Genomic DNA, 7,925 nt, shown 5'->3' on the forward strand with positions numbered 1-7,925 from the left:
GTATTCCTATCTCTTTCAGAATTTTCCATAGTTTATTGTGATCCACACAGTCAAAGGCTTTGGCATAGTCAAGAAAGCAGAAATAGATGTTTTTCTGGAACTCTCTTGCTTTTTCCATGATAGCGGATGTTGGCAATTTGATCTCTGGTTCCTCTGCCTTTTCTAAAACCAGCTTGAACATCAGGAAGTTCACGGTTCACATATTGCTGAAGCCTGGCTTGGAGAATTTTAAGCATTACTTTACTAGCGTGTGAGATGAGTGCAATTGTGCGGTAGTTTGAGTGTTCTTTGGCATTGCCTTTCTTTGGGATTGGAATGAAAACTGACCTTTTCCAGTCCTGTGGCCACTGCTGAGTTTTCCAAATTTGCTGGCAGATTGAGTGCAGCACTTTCACAGCATCATCTTTCAGGATTTGAAATAGCTCCACTGGAATTCCATCACCTCCACTAGCTCTATTCGTAGTGATGCTTCCTAAGGCCCACTTGACTTCACATTCCAGGATGTCTGGCTCTAGATGAGTGATCACATCATCATGATTATCTGGGTCGTGAAGATCTTTTTTGTACAGTTCTTCTGTGTATTCTTGCTACCTCTTCTTAGTATCTTCTGCTTCTGTTAGGTCCATACCATTTCTGTCCTTTATCGAGCCCATCTTTGCATGAAATGTCCCCTTGGTATCTCTAATTTTCTTGAAGAAATCTCTAGTCTTTCCCATTCTGTTGTTTCCCTCTATTTGCATTGATCGCTGAGTAAGGCTTTCTTATCTCTTGCTATTCTTTGGAACTCTGCATTCAGATGCTTATATCTTTCCTTTGCCCCTTTGCTTTTCGCTTCTCTTCTTTTCATAGCTATTTGTAAGGCCTCCCCAGACAGCCATTTTGCTTTTTTGCATTTCTTTTCCATGGGGATGGTCTTGATCCCTGTCCCTGTACAATGTCACGAACTTCCATCCATAGTTCATCAGGCATTCTGTCTATCAGATCTAGGCCCTTAAATCTATTTCTCACTTCCACTGTATAATCATAAGGTATTTGATTTAGGTCATACCTGAATGGTCTAGTGGTTTTCCCTACTTTCTTCAATTTAAGTCTGAATTTGGCAATAAGGAGTTCATGATCTGAGCCACAGTCAAATCCTGGTCTTGTTTTTGTTGACTGTATAGAGCTTCTCCATCTTTGGCTGCAAAGAATATAATCAATCTGATTTCGGTGTTGACCATCTGGTGATGTCCATGTGTAGAGTCTTCTCTAAGTGACTCTGTCTCAGTTTTAATTGCAGAAATCAGTATCATCCTTTGTCATCCAAGTGTACACTTGCATCATTTTTCAGCCAAAGGAATTTTTTTTTTGGAAGCAACTTACTTGATTCCTGGTTGTACTGTCTTTGATCTATGCAAATTTTCCCCCTTCACTTATTTTACAATACAAATGTGATAAAGTCTTTGTTTCTTTACACTTACATGTATCCAGAGAGTTGTGGGGGCTTCTTTGTTGGTTTTTTGTTGTGGTGGTGGTAGTTGTTTTTTGGGAATGCCACCCAGCTTGTGGATCCTAGTTCCCAGACCAAGGATTGATCCCAATCACCAAGTCCCAGTCACTAGATCACCAGAAATTCTCTAGAGAGATTGTTTGCCCATGCAGATCTATTTTATGGATTTTTCTCTTTTCATTGTGGTTTATTACAGAATATTGAATATATTTCTGAGTGGTATACAGTGGGACCTTGTTGTTTATTTATTTTATATACAGTAGTTTGTATTTGCTAATCCCAGACTCTTAATTTATTCCTCCACCACTCCCTTTCTCCTTGGGTAATATATGCCCAAGACTAGGATTGCTGGATCATATGACAACTCTATTTTTAGTTTTCTAAGGCGCCTCCATATTGTTCTCCATAGTGGCTGCATAATTTACATTCCTACCAACATTGTAGGAGGTTCTGCTTTTCTATGCACCCTCTCCAACATTTGTTATTTGGCTGCTTGAGGTGAACAGCTGGCTCACTTGAGAAGACCCTGATGCTTGGAAAGATTGAAGGCAAAAGGAGAAGGGGAAAGCAGAGGATGATGTGGTTAGATAGCATCACTGACTCAGTGGACATGAATCAGAGCAAATTCCGGGGTGAAGGACAGGGAAGCCTGGTGTGCTGCAGTCCAAAGAGTTGGACACGACTTAGCGACTGAACAACGACAATTAAAAAGACTTCAAATTGTGTAGTTTTGTGATTTACAATGTTGTGTTAATTTCAGGTTTACATCACAGTGATTGAGTTATACATATATTGAATCTTTTTCAGGTTCTTTACCCACATAGGTTATTACAAAATACTGAGTAGAGTTTCCTGCGCTATACAGTAGGTCCTTGTTGGTCTGTTGATGGACATTTAGGTTGCTTCCATGTCTTGGCTATTGTAAACAGTGCTGCAGTGAACATTGAGCTGCATGTATCTTTTCTTTTTTAATTAATTAGAGTATGGCTGCTTTACAGTGTTGTTAGTTTCTACTGCACAGCAAAGTGAATCAGCTATACATATATACATATATCCCCTCTTTTTTGGCTTTCTTTTCCATTTAGGTCACCCACAGAGCACTGAATAGAATTCCCTGAGCTATACAGTGTTCTCATTAGTTATCTATTTTATGCACAGTATCAGTAGTGTATATACGGCAATCCCAATCTCCCAATTCATCCTACCTCCCATCCCCCTTGGTGTCCATACATTTATTTTCTACATCTATGCCTCTATTTCTGTTTTGCAAATAAGATCATCTGTACCATTTTTCTAGATTCTACATATATACATTAATATATGCTATTTGTCTCTTTCTGACTTACTTCACTCTGTATGACAATCTCTAGGTCCATTCACATCTCTACAGATGACCCAATTTCATTCCTCTTTATGGCTGAATAATATTCTGACGTATATTTGGTACACATCTTCTTTATCCATTCCTCTGGTTTTTAAATTTTATTTATTTTTATTTACTTTTGGTTGTGCTGGGTCTTCATTGCCTACGCACAGGCTTTCTCTAGTTGCAGTGATCAGGGTCTACTCTTCGTTGCAGAGCACGGGATTCTCATTGCAGTGGCTTCTCTCGTTGCAGAGCACAGGCTCCAGCTGCGTGGGCTTCAGTAGTTGCAGCACACAGGCACACGAGTTGCAGCTCGCAGGCTCAGTGGTTGTGGCACATGGGCTTAGTTGCTATATGGAATGTGGAATCTTCCCGGATCAGGGATCAAATCCATGTCCCCTGCATTGGCAGGCCAATTCTTAACCAGTGGACAGCTAGGGAAGTTCTATCCATTCCTTTGTTGATGAACATTTAGGTTGCTTTCATATCCTGGCAATTGTAAATAGTGCTGCAATGAACATTCGGGTTCATGTATCTTGTTGAAGTACGGTTTTCTCTAGGTATATGCCTAGAAGTGCAATTGCTGGCTTTTTATTTGTAGATTTTTTAAACGAGGGTCATTCTGATCTGTGTGAGATTGTACCTCGTAGGTTTGATTTGCATTTCTCTAATAATTAGCAGAGCTGAGCATCTTTTCATGGGCCCGTTGGCCATCTGTATGTCTTCTTTGGAGAAATGTCTGTTTAGATCTTCTTCCCATTTGATTGGGTTGTTTTTGTTATTGTTGAGTTGTATGAGCTGTTTGTATATTTTTAAAAAATTATTTAGGCTGTGCTGGGACTTAGTTGTGGCTTGAGTTGTATGAGCTGTTTGTATATTAAAATTTTTTTTTTAGGCTGTGCTTGGACTTAGTTGTGGCGTGTGGGGTCTTCAGCTGTGGCATGCAGGATCTAGTTCCCTGACCAGGGATGGAAACTGTGCCCGCTGCATTGGGAACATGGAGTCTTAGTCATTGGACCACCAGGGAAGTCCCTGTTTGTAAATTTTTTGAAATTAAGACCTTGTCAGTCACATAATTTAAAAATATTTTCTCCTAGTTGTCTTTTCATTTTATGGTTTCCTTTGCTGTGTGAAAACATGTAAGCTTGATTAGGTCCCATTTGTTTTTTATTTTTGCTTCTATTTCTATTGCCTTGGGAGACTGACCTAAGAAAATATTGCTACGATGTATGTCAGGGAATGTTTTGCCTATGATCTCGTCTAGGAGTTTTGTGTCTTATATTTAAGTCTTTAAGCCATTTTGAGTTTATCTTTGTGTGTAGTGTAAAGGTGTGTTCTAACTTCATTGATATACATGCCGCTGTCTAACTTTCTGAACACCACTTCCTGAAGAGACTGTTTTTTCTGTTGTATATTCTTGCCCCTGTGTTGAAGATTAATAGACCATAGTTATGTAGTTTATTTCTGAGCTTTCTGTTCTGTTCCATTGATCCATATGTCTGTTTTTGTGCAAATACTACACTGTTTTGATTACTGTTGCTGGAAGGATCATGCCTCCAGCTTTGTTCTTTTCCCCCAGGGTTGCTTTGGTAATCTGGGGCCTTTTATGGTTCCATATAAATTTTAGGATTACTTTTTCTAATTTTGTGAAAAATATCACAGTTAATTAAATAATAGGGATCACATTAAATCCATAGATTGCTTTGAGTAGCACGACCATTTTAACAACATTAATTCTTCTAATCCAAGAGCATGGGATCTCTTTCCATTTATTTAAATAATCTTCAATTTCCTTTTATCATTTTATAGTTCTCAACATCTAAGCCTTTTACCTCCTTAGTCAGGTTTATTCCTAAATATTTTTTTTTTGGGGGGTGGGCAGTTTCAAAAGGGATTTTTAAATTTTGCTCTCTCTTTCATTGTTAGTGTGAAGAAGTGCAGTGGATTTCTGTATGATCCATACAAATGTTAATAAACCCATCAGAACCATGAGTCAGAACAATCCACTTCACCTCAAGCTAGTCTCCTGGAGCCTTTCTCCTCTCCTGGGAGTGCTCCAAGGATAGTCCCGTGTCCTCTCAGGCAAAGCAGATGCTGGTCAGCAAGCTGTCTGTCTGTAGAACTTGCCATGAAGTGGCTTGTTATGCTCTGTTTCTAGGATACTGGAAAAATGTTTTTGAGGTCTACCTGCAAAGTCTGGTTTTGGAAACCCAGCTGTTTTCCTGGGTGTCAGGAAGGTTGTGATCCAAGAGAATGGATCATAGTTTTATTTGTTTAATCACTTATTTATTTTGGCTGTGCATGGGCATTGAGCAGGGACTTCTCTAGTTGGGGTGCAAGGGAGCTTCTCTTGCTGTGGAGCTTGGGCTCGAGAGTGTGTGGACTCACTAAGTCACAGCTCTCGGGCTTAGTTACCCCACAGCATGTGGGATCTTGGGTCCCTGATCAGGGATTGAAACCTCATCCCCTGCATTGGAAGGCAGATCCTTCTTTTTTTTGTCTTTATTTTCGAAGGCAGAGTCTTAACCACTGGACCACTGGGAAGTCCCAGTGCATCATGGCTTTAAATGAATCTGGAACTGAAAAGCACATTTTGTTTTTAAATTTACATTCAGTAACTAAATTGAAGGAGAGAAAAAAAAAAAAGAAGAAGAAAGAAAGAAAGCCAGTGGTCTCTTAGATCACTTGGAAGAAATATCTCAAAACACACCAAAAAGAGAGAAAAAGAAACAAGGAAGGCAGAGACTTAAGAGGACCAATCCGTGTTGAGCTCAGTGCCAGTCAGAGTTCCCTGAGCTAGTTCCTGTGGTCAGGAGATGCCCCTTCCTGCCTGTGGTCTCGTAAGGTCTGAGCCTGCATTTTAAGTACATCCAGGTGATGCTAATACTGCTGGACCACAAGACAGCACTTTGAGTAGCAAGAACCTCGGCAGGGTTTGCCTCTCCTGTGTAACTGAAAGGGCTTACCACTGTCTCCACATTCTGTTGATAGGAACCTGATGGAAGGCAAGAGAAAGGATGAGGAAAATAAGCAACTTTCCTTTAAAAAAAAATTATTCATTTTTAGCTGTGCTGGGTCTTCATTGCTGCACACAGGCTTTCTCTAGTGGTGAGTGGGGCTTCTCTCCAGTTGTGGTGCGAGGGCCTCTCATTGCTCTAGGGTTGTGGAGGACGGGCTCTAGGGTGCTCGGGCTTCAGCGGTTGCAGCACGTGGGCTTACTTACCCTGCGGCATGTGGGATCTTCCCTGAGCAGGGATCAAACTCATGTCCCCTGCGTTGGCAGGCGGATTCTTAACCACTGGACCACCAAGAAAGCCCTAAACTAGCAATTTTCCTTTATTTAAAATCTCATCTTTTTAATTTAAAAATTTCAAACCTCTGAATATTTGAAAGAATAATGCATTAAACACCTATGTACTTTTCACCTAGCATCACCAGTTATTAATATTTAAACAATTTCTTCTTAAGGACATGCTTGAGAACCTAAGTTGCTCACATCACTTCCACTGTTGTTCACTGACAAAAAGTTTGGCATATGGTTTCATCTTGCTGCAAAGGAGGCTAAGAAATACAAGCTTAACTTGTTAGCTCTTTGCCTGCTAAAGGGGGTACTGTCCTACTACTGCATGAGAATGTGATTAAGCAGTTGTTTTTAAAAAAGAAAGGAGAGGACGGACTTTCCTGGCAGTGCAGTAGTTAAACTTTGCCTTTCAATGCAGAAGGTAAGGGTTTAGTCCCTGGTTGAGGAGCTAAGATCCCATAGGCCTCCCAACCAAAAATCCAAATCATAAAAAAAGACAAGCAATATTGTAACAAGTTCAATAAAGACTTTTTAAAAATGGTCTACATTAGGGGAAAAAAAAAAAAGAGGAGGAGGAGGAAGACAGTGGATACTAGGGGACAATTACTCTGACACACTGACTTGCTGGATCTTGCAACCAGTTCCCACTTCAAAGTGAATTTTTGGAAAGACCGCAGCTAAATTTGCAGCCCATCTCTAGAAAATGTGTAGGACTTCAAGTATGCATTTTATAGCCTCCTCACTCTTGATTGTTCTATCCTAAAGTTTTTTTTTTTTTTTACAAGTTTGATTATATTAAAGTTTATAGTTATTTTGAACTCTATATTTAAAGTTTTTTTTAACAAGTTTGATTATAAGTTAATAGACACACTAAAGTTTTTTTAATAAGTTTGATTATAAGTTAATAGTGACACACTAAATATATAGAATGCTTGAAATGCCCTGAATGGACCAAAGCACATTAACCACAGCATTTTTGCTTACAACAGCATGTTTCCTGTACTTAAAACTGTAACTCTACAGAGTTGTAAATTGTATATTTTCATTTTGTCCATAATTTTTCAGCTTTTAAAATAGGAACTTAGAGAAACTGTTACTAAAAGAAAATGTAAATATTATATAAGCTGCTTTACACAAATCAAGATTCCACCAGCCACTAACATCTTATTGTGTAGACAATAGACTTTCTGGGTTGTTACATATCCCCTTGTTACACTACTCTTGATCTATTTACACCACTTACCTTTCAGACTTCTAATCTCTTTAGGTAACTTTTCATTGCCAAAATGTTAAAGAATATGCATTTAACGTTTATAAAATAGTGTGATTTTAGACTGTTTTAATCTGTCATAATGTCTATTTGGGTGTGAATTAGGTCCTTTGAGGGTTGAGCATTTTAGCCTTCTTATTCCATCCTTTGGCCATATTACCAGTGAAAGGTATTTGAAGGCAAAGGATAAATATATCCTTTAAAGTTAACATCAGATTTTGCTCAACACAAGTCCCTTAGTAACAAAGTTTGAGTTAGGTTTTGTGATGTAGACCAGGGGTCCCCAGTCCGCAGGACCTAATGCTTGATGATGTGAGGTAGAGCTGATGTAATAATAATAGCAATAAAGTGTATAATAAATATGCTTGAATCACCCCAAAACCATCCCCCCATCCCTGGTCCGTGGAACAACTGTCTAACATAAAAACCGGTTCCTGGAGCCAAATGGGGTGGGGACCGCTGAGTAGACCCTCCTCCAACTTGAGGGCAACTGACACCC

At 39.4% G+C, this 7,925-nt stretch overlaps 1 protein-coding gene across 1 annotated transcript in view; it reads left to right on the forward strand.

Annotated features, from left to right (window-relative positions):
* NAA60 (N(alpha)-acetyltransferase 60, NatF catalytic subunit) overlaps positions 1 to 7,925 on the forward strand; it is a 26,586-nt gene that overhangs the window by 3,132 nt on the left and 15,529 nt on the right. The gene's annotated exons all lie outside the window — the stretch shown is intronic.

This window comes from Bison bison, unplaced genomic scaffold, assembly GCF_000754665.1.
Source record: "Bison bison bison isolate TAMUID 2011002044 unplaced genomic scaffold, Bison_UMD1.0 scf7180017864144, whole genome shotgun sequence".
In the NCBI taxonomy this organism is placed as follows: Eukaryota; Metazoa; Chordata; class Mammalia; order Artiodactyla; family Bovidae; genus Bison; species Bison bison.